The sequence below is a fragment of the Dysidea avara genome, chromosome 8 (assembly GCF_963678975.1).
Source record: "Dysidea avara chromosome 8, odDysAvar1.4, whole genome shotgun sequence".
In the NCBI taxonomy this organism is placed as follows: Eukaryota; Metazoa; Porifera; class Demospongiae; order Dictyoceratida; family Dysideidae; genus Dysidea; species Dysidea avara.
In genome coordinates, this window is record NC_089279.1 from 33,265,030 (window position 1) to 33,279,815 (window position 14,786).

The following is a 14,786-nucleotide window of genomic DNA, read 5'->3' on the forward strand; positions in this document are numbered from 1 at the left end:
TATTGTATTTATTGTAACTTAGCCCTCACTGTAATTTAGTATTCATTGTAATTCTAGCACTTATTGTAACTTACCACTTACTGTAATTTAGCACTAGTTGTAACCTAGCACCTATTGTAACTTAGCACTTATTGTAACTTAGTACTAATCATTATTGTAACCTAAATTATAGGCACTTATGTTATTGTAACTTAAACTAGGCACTTATGTGTACGTACCTTGTACATTAGCGTAAAAACCCTGTTGGGTGTTTGCTAATCAATAAATAAATAGGCCTTCACCGAACGAAAATATTAGACACAATTCTATATTTAGCCTACACTACTCACGTGTTAGTGCATTTTTCGAATCTAAAGACAGATGACCCGCTCAAAGTGACTTCGCAAGAGCCGCAACTCAGAAGTGACAAGTGATATGCAATGATGCTACAAACCTACGACGTGATAAAGTGTTAAATGAACCAACTTTATTTTCCCGAGTTAATCACACTAGATCTTCTTACAACGTAGTGGCATGCCAGTTTAATTTTTTTCACTTCAGTGTCAGCCAGTCAGATGATCCGTCACAAGCTTACAAATTCTGCTAACAGGAAAGGTATAGAGTTGGGATTTCGTGCCAATACCGGCATGGCGTTTGAATTTCGCCGGCTGAAGTGAGTGAGCTCGTCATACTATGCCAGTGTGCTAGGACTGCAGCACAGACTGTGGCTGACGTAAGTAACTGTGACACATTGTATTTGTACTAAAATATTCACAATATAGTTCTACTGGATTGTGGGCGAATTTGTTGGAGTACAGTTGTGGCACGTGCGATGATGCTCGACGAAAATATTTCCATTGATAAGTGATAACTGGTAGCAATCAGTAATGAAGTAGTTATGTAGCTAGTTACATAAGCTGTAATAATACAACACCGTATGTTGGCTAGCCCATCATTGGGTCATTAGCCTTTTGTGCAATTACGAACAATGTCCTGTGTTTTGTGAGGGATGCCCCCCACCACCGTCTGGCTAGCTACGCCCCTGATTGATAGTGACCATCTGGCCTTAGTCTCGTCCTCGCAGACCCATCCCGGAGAATGGGTCTGCGAGGACGAGACTAATCTGGCCTCGTGTATATACACATGCAATATAACTTACATTAATGAAATAATCAAAATTCAATGCCTAACATTATAAAAATTTTAATCGTATGGATTTATGTATTTAAAATTTCAGTTAATATTTCTGAATTCCCAACAAAAATTTCTACGTTTCTAATGAAAATTGGCAAATTTCTATGGTCATTGACGACATTTCTGGAAGTGAAGGACCCCTCGGAGTCACACAAACCTCAATACGGCTGCATACTATCCTCTATACGGCTATATACGCTTCTGCCTTGCCCTCAAAACGGCCCATATCCCTTCCGAAATACCCTTTTAATTAATGACGTCACTTTTGATTTATTGTTGCTATTTCACGTGAGCCAAAGCAAAGTACAGTTGTACAATAATGAAACTGAAAAAAAAGGTATAACAACCTCATAGTCAATGAGTTTTCAGTTATAACCGTTCTGCCTGATCATCACTGCATGAGCTGTGTAGCAAGAACCCACAATCCTTGCTTTCTTCATACTGAGAACAATCACATCATTTCTTCATCTGCAAAAGTTAACATTAATGTTCATACTTCGCATGTTGAATTGTAAATATACTTACCAACGCCAGTTTCAAGGTGAGTAGGTGCATTGAACTTGTGGAGTCATTGATGGGACTGCTGTAGTGCATCAGATAAAAATTAGCAAAACCATACAGTATAACTCTACTCACATCGGTATCTCTCAAACTAACTGCTCTTGAAGTGCACCACGTACCACGCTGTGATATTCAGCCCTTGTGCACCTTGAAGATTCAAGATTGCTAGAATCACAGGGTCAGTGCAGCACAAATAACTTACTGAATCACCACCAATTATTATAGGGGTACACATATACACATATTGTCAGATCTCCACAGTGGTTAGTAGGATGTGTAACACCTGATTACTTTCATCGTCCCTCTTCTCTTAGGTCCATGTCCTGCATGTAATTCTTCTATGAAAGGACATATGCAGTCAGCATAATATAGCTTGCATATTACAGCATCTGACTATCTGTAGTTTATGTGCACCTCTTTTTAAATTGTTTGTGCAATTCACTCACTCCTTCACGGTTGACGCTGTAAACGCTGGTGTCATAGTGTCGATGTGCTGCTCTGTGAACAGAATTAGAGATATAAGACAAAATTACAACTTAAGAAAATAGTCATCAGCTTTCTTTCTCATCTTGAGTAAATCATTAACAAGCAATTGAATATAACAGTCAAAAAACCTATAGTATTTATGAAGTTGTTGTAAATTAAAAACTTGTGATAATATATAACACTGATTGGTAATGGCTCACTGCATGGACTTTCCCTTACTGCAATTTCATGTTGGTCATCTGACTTCATAGCTCACCAACGTCCTTCCTAAGAGTTAAAATTGCCTGTGTCATCATTTGGCATTCTTGAGACCCACATGCAGCTACATTATGAGGATATTGTACACAGGACATGGTATACACAAGTAAAATTCATACCAATACCTACAGTAAATTATTATTTATTCTTTCCAATACTATTAGCACACAAAGCTAAGGGGTATATATGGCCACATGTTGTCTTGGGCTTGGGCTAGGCCAGTCACATGCATCACACCCAAGAGAGATGAGACAAAGATGCAACAGTTACACTTTTGTCTGCAACCGTAGTTATTATATTAATAACTAGAGCTGGGCACTTTATAATAACATGGTACAGAGATTTAAAATAAAGCACACTACAGGAATATCACAATAATTAATATTTGTATGGGACTCACCTGATACAGATGGGTCTCTTAATACATTGCACCAGCTCCCACAGATGCAAAGCATCCCACAGAATGCCCACGCAAGAGACTAGACGAGTAGAACTGGTAAGTAAAGCGTGTTGACAGTTTTATGAGTACGTGTAAAGAATGACCCCTTACAATCCCACACTCAAGCAATCCTGTGCATACTACTGCACGTGTGCAAGCTTCTGTTGTTCTTTTTGAAGGGGTGAGCATTGCCAGACTGACTCAACAAAATTTAATTCTGCCATGGATTCACCTTCATTGACCCACTCGGAGTTTTACACCTCTGTTCCAGGACCACAGAAATCAGGCCAGCCCAGATTCTATGCTGGGACCATTGGATTGACTCTACTAGTCTGTTGTGGCCATACCACTTTCTCTTCAGACAACAGATGAAGTATGCTACCATATATGGATTGGTGGTGAGCAACTAGTCTACAGCCAGAGCACTGTTTTGTCATTGGGTCAGCAAAAAAACAGATGTTTTACTATGTGAAGCGGTGTTGGGCCACTACTAAATATCTACCATCAAGAATCTGCTAACGTTTGCACCTTGAATCAAATTTACTAATAACATGATGCTGATATTTCGTACATCACAAAGAATCTCTGGCTAAAGTTTGTAAAGAGTGGCTACGAATTCATATTGTCTAACCAAATTCATACAAACTGAAAATAATTATAACTAACATACGATCTGTACCATTTAAGTCTGTTCCATGTCCACCGAGACTGTAGCTACATGACACTGTTTGTGGCAGCATGTTACCCAAAGACTTTCTTTTCTTCCTGAGTGTAGCTAGCCGCATTTTTCATCCATTGTTCATTCTCTTTTCCCGACCCATTGACTAAAAGAATAAAAGGGACAAGCGAACAAGGGCGCCTGAGTTACCCAAGAGTGGGCAAAACCAGTTCTTCCTTCCCGTTGGGCCGTTGGTAGCTCAACAAGGACGGCGGCTAACTGCTGTTATATTTGTACATACAAACTAGTACTCACTCGAAACATCAGTCACTTCTAACATCTGCGCTTCGACTGCACCATACTGCCACTCGATCGTCAGTCAATCAGTAGCTGCGGCTGGTTCTTTGTCACAATAGAAAACTATGATGATCATAACACACGTACATACTGAAAACTACAACATACTACTACTTATTACCTAACTATATACTTATTACTATGGGGTGCCATTTGTCTCAAAAACCCAAAAATTGAGATCTAAAGCAAATATCGTCGATATTTACTAAACATCGACGACATTTAGCTAAATATCGACGACATTTGCTAAACATCGACGACATTTACTAAACCATATCCAACAATTAAGCGACTTTTAATAAAAAAAAATTTTATTGGCAAGATACACACGTCTACACTGGAAGCAGGTTTTCAAGGCTCTGTTATGGAGCGTCAGATAACTTTTAATCCTTTTCCAGGTTCTAGCAGGAATGGCCAGCATGACATCTACTTTCACGTAAAATGTAACAGCTTAATACGGCCTTCTTCATGGTACAAAGTAGGGGATTTAACATTACACATAGAACCATTGGCAATGAAAATATTTGCTCACCCCAACAATCCAGGCGCGAACTTTTTAACGATTCTAGGTTATACCAGGTTAGATCTATCCTTTCTTCAATACTTCAGCTAGCTATACCGTTCGTGACGAACGTTTTACACGGTACAAATAATTTTATAAAAATCACCATCTCAATCCAATAGTCGCATACCCTGGCTGAGCACTAATTATTAATGACGCGTGTGCTATATTGCGTGGGCGAGTTGCAATGGAGAAGTATTCCGTTCTTGAATGTTTAATTCATCAACTTCTCAAAGGTCAATAATCCTTGTACATCATGCTAATAACTTTTTTTGATCACGTGATACATCTTTGTTTTTTGTACATGTAATCAAATAAATATTTTGAAAAATGGTCATTATAAAAATTTCAAGTTATTTGTTTGCAGTTCTCCAACGTATAAACCTGTGGAAAAAACAGTCACATTTAAATTGGTGAATTTAAAAAAAATCTTTATCACGCACACACTACACACTACACACACACACACACACACACACACACACACACACACACTACACAGACACACAGACACACACACACACACACACACACACACACACACACAACCACACACACACACACACACACACACACACACACACACACACACACACACTTCACTAAATATTCACATAAAAATAAAACACTACAAGGTATGGTAATGGTTGTTTACATTGGTTAATTTTGTGGTGTGCCACATATAGCAACAAGGGAAATGTGTATCTGTGATCAAGAATTTAATTTAGTTTGTAATATCATAATTAGATGGTCACACTATCTTTGTCAACTAGAGATGAACTGGCTTTTGGTAAAAAGGGAGGGGTAGCCAATGCCTCGGGACTCTTGTATGCTATGTGAGAAATCCAATCAGAAGAAATACACAAATATATTAGAAACCAAATCCTAAATCCAAAATCATGTAAAAGTAATGGAGAAAGTGAGTTTAACAAAGTAGACAATGATCGATCATGAATAACTAGAACAAGATGTAGATCAACAACTGTACAGATAGTTACTAGTTAGCAATATCTCTAAATGCTTTTAAAAATACATAAAGATTGGGAGTCTCGTACACGCCAGTTGGGTGCTTTGTGTGGGCGTTGGCAACCCCTCTGATACACCATTTCTGTGTTTTGCGTGGGCGTTGGCTACCCCTCGGGAAAAATAAAATAATGAAAGACTATACAGAAGCTGATCTGTACAGAAGATGAGCCCTACACAGCTACGTGGGCTTCTTTTTACAAAGCATACACTCACCTTATTTGCACATAGCCCAATCATCATCATGGACGCTTCCACCTCCCACCGTGCACTAAAGTAATAGAAACAAACATCATTAAATAATATAAGCATTAATAGTATTATAGCATAACACAGCAGCACAATATTACAGCATGATAAACAAACCAAAGTATTTATACAGAAAACTATGTCATAGACATTTAATCGTCTTTGAGCAAGGCCATTTTAACGAAGGCGCAAATTGGGCGTGGGCGGGCAATTGATTACATTCTTTTCGCCGTTTATAACTATCACTGACAAACTAATGCATATACAATATCAAAGAACGTATATATTTAAACAGTTGTATGATACTTATAGACTGTTTTTTCACTGTCAACCACTTCTTGCGCGTGGGCGGCCCACCACCCCTCCCCTCCGCACCCTCCCACCCACCCACCTCCTATATGATATACGTGCTATACAGCTGAGCATATAAAAGTTGCTAAAATTAACAGGTTTTTGTAGAATCAGTTTTATTTTTAAAATTCTAATTGAACAAACAGTACATTTTCATACTGTAGTTGAATGACATTAAAATACATTGAATTGTCTGATATGCATCGACAACATTTGCCAAACATCGACGACATTTGCTAAACATCGATGACATTTACTAAACATCGACGACATTTACTAAACATCGACGACATTTGCTAAACATTGATGACATTTGCTAAACATCGACGATATTCAGCAACTCAGCTGCTTTCGCGTTTTAATTTTCTGCGGATCCTTTCATTATAGGCGCGTACAATACTAATAATAATAATTGCTGATTAAAAATACAGGTTTACAAGAATGGTAGGGGCGCGTACAATACTAATAATTGCTGATTAGCTGCTTGCGACTGTAGATGAATCATCTGTGGTACTACGTGACTCATTAGGCATTTGGACCTCCTTTAATGCTGCGCATCTGTTAAGGTTAATGTTGCTGTGTTGGCGACGAGTTGGACCGAGAGGAAGGAACTCATCTGTGAGGATAAGAGGTATGGGGTTAGCCTCTAAAGCTGTAAATGTGACAGCATGTACACTGCACGTTTTTCGCTTTTCAATGTTCCAGTGACAGAACTCAGTCTGGCAGAGACAGTCTCTCACCTGAACGAGGGTCTAGAGACTCTATAGCATACAGGATTTGTGCACAATGACAGCTACATACTTTAATTTGTGCATGTGTGGTGTATGTTGGGTTGCCTTGTGTGGCCAGACCAATTCGGTAGGGAGAAGAAGGGATCTAGTACAGTTCAAATCTTGGTTTATACTGGTCTTGACACTACCCATTTACATGTAGTGTTATTACATGGCAATTTAAATTAGTTGTTTCATGGGCTTGACTGACCCAAGTGAATAACCACCTAACATACAATCAAAACCTAGCTCAAAAATGCACTATATGTATATGGCTGTAAATGAGTTGCTGTCTCATTGATACCATACCCCATTCTTGTATTTTGTTTTTACACTTCTATATGTCAACTTAAAAATGTGTATGCATCACTTTGTGTACTTTACCTACACTGCTGTACCATACGCAAGGAAATTTTGATGCAAGAAAAATTTGACGAATTCACATTTCAGCAGATTTGATGAATAAAATGTTGTCGAAATCAAAAAATTATAGACAAAACCTGTATTGTTAAAGACATTTGACGAACTTAAGTTTGATGAATTTAATTGATTCGTCAATTTTGTTAAATTTTTCTATGTCAAAATTTCCTTGCGTACGGTATGCAAGATGACTAATGTACTGTGAATGCTAGCTAGCTATTGGCCTTCTTATTCCAAAGATACCTATCTGTACATGTCTTAATACGTTACAACAGACAGTCATCTGCAAATTAGGTGACAAGTAGATTTAATACAGCTGGGAAAGTCATTTATAAAAACAAGAACAGTAAGGGGCCCAATACAGAGCACTGAGGTACTCCACTGGTAACGTTGACAGCTTCTGAAATAGAACCATCACAAAAAACATACTATTTACGGTTGGCTAAAAAACACCAAATACAGTTAATTGTCTCTCTGGTAATTCCATAGTACCTTAACTTTAACAGTAAGAGTTTATGGGAAACCTTGTAGAATGCCTTGCTGAAATCCAGCAGTATGCAATCAGTTTGTGCTTTGTCATTTAAACTGGATGCTAAGTCATGGACAGTTAGTAGTAGTTGAAGATCAGCAGAACGTTTTTGGTGGAAGCCAAACTGACTGGTTGAGAGGATATTGTTACATTCTAAATGCCCCATCACATGCAATTAAATAATGTGCTTGAGAGCTGACAGTTTTATTTGAATATATTTTGTGACTGCTCTATTAGAGTATATCAAATCAGCTAAAAACTGTAAAAATAAGAGTACTGTACATTTGATATCAAATGCAACATTATGCATAGTGTGTTCATGTTTTGCTGCACGTATTTCTTACATTCACATTGCTTTAAAATCTTGTATTATATGCTGGCATAATACTTGATGCTTTTGCTAGCCTGTTAATATACAATCATGCCAACATAATTGGCACAAGCACATTAATTTTTAAAAGATATTAGCGTTTATAAAATACAAGTGCACCTGTAGCTTATAGCAGTACCTTCCTATTGTAGTTACTACACAGTAAAAAGAAAGTGTTCAAGCACCCCTACATCTATTCTTAGATGGCCTTTTGTAATAAAGCACATCTTATCTGTGCTTGGAAACTACTGAGTTACACATGTGTACAGTACTTATGTATTTTGTACTGATATTAAATTTTAACATGTTTAATCTTTTATTAATTAAAATAGTATGAAGTATGCAACCATTGAAATCACTACAGCAGATCTTTGGTGACAATCAATTTCACCATTGCCAAAGTTTCTCAAGTAGTGGAACAAAGAATTAAGCATATTACTAAATGGTGCAGTATCAGTGTAAGATTCTACTCCACTGTATTTGCTTCGTATGTAGGTCTACCTAGTATGCAGTTGCTCATCAACTCGCTATGGATGATCCACAATCAGAGCTCAGAAATGTATTGTTTTGGGTTTCTTTTGTGATTTGTCAGAATGTCCACATCAAGTTTGTGAGTGTATACCAGGAGACAACTAAAAAGGAAAGAAAACAAAAAAACATAATATAGTGAGGCTAGACTTTAGTGACATCACACAATGCACATGTGTGTTTTTCAGTTTGCTGTACAGATGTAAAAAATGCACTATAGCTGTTTGAAATTACAGCTGTTGATTTACACACAATATGTCTCATGTTTGAAAATTGTTTACTCTTAAAACTGGGAAAAAACTGTGATGATTTATTGCCATTGACTTTGAAAATTGTAGCAGCCTGCTGCTGAGTACTGACAGGGTAGCAAAAGGTAGAAGCAGTACTTTCCAAGTATTAATTAAAAATTCTCATTCACTTTAAACTTTTCACACTGATACAGTAGATAGGCGTTCATTGACACAAACTGGAATCATTTTGCACTCTGTAATTCAACTGTACAGCCTCTGACTCACACATTGCTCTACAGAACTAAGGGACCTGTGAAATAACTTTGAAATCTCCCTTATCTGGACCTCTTTTATCCAGGCTCAGACAGTCCAAATTAGTCACAAGCATGTGGCCTGTAGTCTATTGACAATAAGATGTTTACATGTTAGGTGGCTTGTTGATTCTAACTACCACTTGGTTGCTAGGTGATAAAAAATTTACAACCCAGGGGAATGACCACGAATGCTCTGTAGTGACTTCCCCTTCTGCCCACTAAAGTGTATAGTAGCAATAGTAACATATTGCAGAACAGTTAACTTTACCAGTTACGGATATTTCTGAGATAAGGACAGTATACCAGACTACCTGGATAAGAGAGGTTCCACTGTACCTGCTATAAAATAAATTACATGGATGACTCTAGCAAATAAAATTCTTCAATTATCCTTGTTGCCTCTCTATAATGTTGATGATTCTATCAGAGTAATTTAGTATTGACTGCTCTACTAGAGTATCTTGATCTAAGTTACCAATATTAAAATTTCTTGAGGGTGAATTAAAAGCATGCAACCAATAATGCACAACTGACAATCAAGCTTAACAAGTTGCTCTACCTTTGAGTTGGGAGACCAGGCAGCAAATTTCTAGAACTACCCTTGTGTGTAGCTAGTTGACAAGTTGAAATGATCTCAGAATTTCATCTTTGCAGGCAAGTCCATATTATATTGTTTGGTTGGGAAATTTGACTAAATAAAAACTACTGGTCTGGCAAGAGCACTCAAATTGTGGCCTGCTGAGATTCATATGAATATTACAACAAGCTATTTTACTAGTTTAATTTTGTGTACTGATCTGTTATGCACCTATCAATGTAATCTCCGACTACCACTAATACGGGCTGAGGTGGGGAAGGTGGGGATTTGCATCACTGAAAATTACAATTCCCCACCTACTGGGGACGTACTGGCAATGCAAACCACGACCAAGTCTCAACTTGTAACCCCCGGGAATACTGGGGCTAGGAGGGGATTTGTACGGTTGTGTGGCGTTGGTCTAGTGATGAGTTAGTTCGAGTGGATTCTAGTACGAACGTAGTAGCTAGCACCTGAGACACTCCTTCCTAATTAACCGAAAGCACACAGCTTTGCTGTCTGAGTGAATTTCTTTAGTGAAGATAGATCCCCACTATGTCGGTGAAATGTAGCAATCAATTCCCCCACCATCCCCTACCCTTAGCCCGTATCAGTGGTAGTCGGGAATTACATTGATAGGTGCATTACAGTCCTGTAAAGTATTAATAAACAACTAAATAAAACACTACTTGATTCATGCAACTAAATAATTATACTCAGCCGAATTATACTCTCAGTGACAGCGGACAGCATTATATTCAATAATGCTGTCACTGAGAGTATTGGCACCCAGGGATGAAAAGTGAAACACGTGCAGTTTACAAATTGTCACATTTACAACTGAAAAGGTAACTTCATACCTCACATCCTTAGTTACAGATGAGATCAGTTCCTCTCGTCGCCAATGACAGCAACATTGATCTTAATAAACGCGCAGCAATTATTTCCATTAAAGGTCATGGACTCATCCGAATGAAAACAAGTCTAATGAGTCACGCATAGCACCACAGATGGTTCATCTACGGTCACAAGCAGCTAATCAGCAATTAGTATTTACAAGCATAAGCGCCTATAATATTATTATACTGAAGGATTCGCAGAAAATTAAAACGCAAAAGCAGGTGAATTGTTAAATATCGTCGATGTTTAGCAAATGTCATCAATGTTTAGTAAATGTCGTCGATGTTTAGTAAATATCGTCGATGTTTAGTAAATGTCATCGATGTTTAGCAAAAGTCGTCGATATTTAGCAAATGTCGTCGATGTTTAGCTAAATGTCGTCGATATTTAGCAAATGTCGTCGATGTTTAGTAAATATCGACGATATTTAGTTTAGATCTCAATTTTTGGGGTTTTGAGACAAATGGCACCCCATATATTACTACCTATACGTACTTAACTTAACCAATTTCAAAGTCAGGAAATTCGTCCTCAGCAGTAAGCGAATACTGGCGGAGTATCATTTTTGCATTGTACCTCCACAAAGTCACAGACAGTTGCTGGAGAAGTTGGCACCTAGCAAACTTTCGGGGTAAACCGTTTCTAACAGTTGTTCTGTCAGCTATGGATCCTAAAATTGATAGGGCATATGGTGACCAAACACCAAAGGTCTCACATACAAGAGGGATAAAATCTCCTCCATTATCATTCACAATGTCCTGGTATTGGTTGTCCTTAGCTATCTCACCAACAGCAGCGGCCACCCCAGCCTGAGAAGAAGCAGAAGATATGACAGCAGACTGAGTGGTACTCCTGACGGAGAGATCAAAATAGGCAGGACGACCAAGATCATATCAGAACAATTCAATATATTTTAATGTCATTTAGCTATAGTATGAAAATGTACTGTTTGTTCAATTAGAATTTTAAAAAAAAAAGTGATTCTACAGAAACCTGTTAATTTTAGCAACTTTTATATGCTCACCTGTATAGCACATATATCATATAGGGGTGGGTGGGTGGGAGGGGTGGTGGGTCGCCCACGCACAAGAAATGGTTGACAGTGAAAAAACAGTCTATAAGTATCATGCGACTGTTTAAATATATACGTTCTTTGATATTGTATATGCATTAGTTTGCCAGTGATAGTTATAAACGGCGAACAGAATGTAATGAATTGCCCGCCCACGCACAATTTGCGCCTTCGTTAAAATGGCCTTGCTCAAAGACGATTAAATGTCTAGGACGTAGTTTTCTGTATAAATACTTTGGTTTGTTTATCATGCTGTAATGTTGAGCTGCTGTGTTATGCTATAATTATATTAATGCTTATATTATTATTTTAATGATGTTTCTATTACTTTAGTGCACGGTGGGAGGTGGAAGCGTCCATGATGACGATTGGGCACTGTGCAAATAAGGTGAGTGTATGCTTTGTACAAAGCCCACGTAGCTGTGCAGGGCTCATCTTCTGTATAGTCTTTTGTTTTTGTTTTTTTGAGGGGTAGCCAACGTCCATGCAAAACACCGAAATGGTGTATCAGAGGGGTTTCCAACGCCCACGCAAAGCACCCAAATGGTGTGTACGAGAGTCCCAATCTTTATGTATTTTAAAAGCATTTAGTGAGATTGCTAACTAGTAACTACCTGTACAGTTGTTGATCTACATCTTGTTTTAGCTATTCGTGATCGATCATTGTCTACTTTGTTAAACTCACTTTCTCCATTATTTTTACGTGATTTTGGATTTAGGATTTGGTTTCTAAAATATTTGTTTATTTCTGATTGGATTTCTCACATAGTGTACAAGAGTCCCAAGGCATTGGCTACCCCTCGCTTTTTACCAAAAGTCAGTTCATCTCTAGTTGACAAAGGTAGTCTGACCATCTAATTATGATATTAGAATCTAAATTAAATTCTTGATCACAGATACACATTTCCCTTGTTGCTATATGTGGTGGACCACAAAATTAACTAATGTAAATAACCCTCACCATACCTTGTAGTGTTTTATTTTTATGTGAATATGTAGTGTAGTGTAGTGTAGTGTGTGTGTGTGTGTGTGTGTGTGTGTGTGTGTGTGTGTGATAAAGATTTTTTTAAATTCACCAAATAAAATCTGACCGTTTTTTCCACAGAAACAGCTAACTTGAAAGTTTTATATTGATCATTGTTTTTTAAAATTAATATTTATTTGATTACATTTACAAAGTTGGATCATGTGATCAAAATAGTTTAACGTGTTATTAGCATGATGTACAAGGGCTATTGACCATTGAAAAGTTGATGAATTAAACATTCACGAAAGGAATGCTTCTCCATTGCAACTGGCCCACGCAATATAGCGCGCGCGTCACTAATGATTAGTGCTCAGCCGGGGTATGCGACTATTGGATTGAGATGGTGATTTTTATAAAATTATTTGTATCATGTATAACGTTCGTCACGAACGGTATAACTAGCTGAAGTATTCAAGCAAGGAGCGATCTAGCCTTGTATCACCGGAATTCGTTAAAAAGTTCGCGCCTGGATTGTTGGGGTGAGCCAATATTTTCATTACCAATGGTTTTATGTGTAATGTTAAAACCCCTACTTTGTACCATGAAAAAGGCCGTATTAAGCTGTTGCGTTTTACGTGAAAGTAGATGTCATCCTGGCCATTCATGCTAGAACCGGAAAAAGGTTTAAAAGTTATCTGACGCTCCATGGCAGAGCCTTGAAAACCTGCTTCCAGTGTAGACGCGTGTATCTTGTAAACGAAAAAAATTTTTTTTAAAGTCGCTTAATTGTTTGATATGATGAAAGTTAGGGTGGTATATGTCGCCAGGACGAAATCGGTCAGATGGAATGCCTTGCTCCCTAAGAACACCAGGGTGATCTTGGAGCAAGGCATGGTGTACAACAACGTTGAAACCGGGTCACTACTGCTGACCCGGATGACCCACTGACCCGGATAGCAATCCGGATTAATTAAAACCGAGACGTGTTTCGGCTAGTCTCGGGTGAGCGAACGAGTTTACATTTTGAGCGTTCGATTCGTGTTGAGTAAATATTGCAACTTCAGCCTAGCTGTAGGTTGAAGACCAAAAAAAAAAAGGTCTTCACCTACTGACAATAGCCACCCCTCACCATAGATACCCTCAGTTTCGTGCTACATACTGCACTTACTAACAAATAGGCGTGGCTGAGCATATGTTGGTAATGCGATAAGTGGGCATGGCTCACGAAAGAGCTACGCGATAGCGTTTATAAGTTCCACGTCGTCAAACGAATAATTTCGTTTCTCACGTGATCCAATCCTGGTCAGATCCGGATAAATTGTAAACCGGGTCAGACCCGGAGAAAATGTGACCCGGATGACCCGACCCGATTTCAACGCTGGTGTACAACAGACACTAAAGCATTATGACGCTGGATCCTCAAGGGACCATGAGAGCACCCCAGCAGATGATCACCAAACTGGTCAATGACAGATAGACAAGTACAGAGTGGTAAAGAAGGGAACAAAGGAATGCCAAGCCACAAACGTAAAGCTATAGTAAAATCGTGAGGAGGAATAGCTAGACCCAAAGCAGGCTGTGGAAGTGCTTTAAGCCAACCACTGCTGGTGCCAGAAGAATGTGATAAAGCACGCAGACGTGCTTGATCACGAATGGTGGAACTGCTTATAAGCTGTTTAAAAAGTGAATCATCTAAAATGGCTTGAAGGTCAGTTTGAGAGGAGTTTTGCGATTCGCCCTTGACAACGTTTCACACAATGCAGTCAGTCTTGACCACAATTATGTGAACAGAAGAAGGCGTTCACGTATATGTAACGTCGTTCATTGGCAAGCTATACACCTGTATACGGCCTGCCATCTTGCTCCGTCTCTGTATTTGTCTGTATATTCTCCGTATACGTCTGAAAATGACTGTTTTGTATATATCCGTATATGCTTCCAGTTGCGCTGTGCAGCCGGCATAGTTTTGAACATAACAGGTGCCTGAAAGCA

General features: G+C 38.4%; 1 protein-coding gene and 2 long non-coding RNA genes across 10 annotated transcripts in view; 2 read left to right on the forward strand and 1 right to left on the reverse strand.

Moving 5' to 3' along the window:
- LOC136265214 (uncharacterized) overlaps positions 1 to 14,786 on the forward strand; it is a 272,681-nt gene that overhangs the window by 140,026 nt on the left and 117,869 nt on the right. The window lies entirely within an intron of this gene.
- On the forward strand, positions 294 to 1,006 carry LOC136265222 (uncharacterized). Its single transcript, XR_010705439.1, has 3 exons — positions 294 to 440; positions 541 to 712; positions 762 to 1,006. It is a non-coding gene; the product is annotated as an uncharacterized lncRNA (long non-coding RNA).
- Positions 1,439 to 3,926, reverse strand: LOC136265219 (uncharacterized). 3 transcript variants are annotated; one of them, XR_010705436.1, is made up of 7 exons: positions 3,597 to 3,926; positions 2,440 to 2,542; positions 2,181 to 2,232; positions 1,937 to 2,072; positions 1,810 to 1,881; positions 1,699 to 1,756; positions 1,439 to 1,641 (listed from the first exon to the last, which is right to left on the reverse strand). It is a non-coding gene; the product is annotated as an uncharacterized lncRNA (long non-coding RNA). The 3 variants fall into 3 exon arrangements; XR_010705435.1 differs by lacking the exons at positions 2,440 to 2,542; positions 3,597 to 3,926 and having other exon boundaries at positions 2,149 to 2,359; XR_010705434.1 differs by lacking the exons at positions 2,440 to 2,542; positions 3,597 to 3,926 and having other exon boundaries at positions 2,181 to 2,357.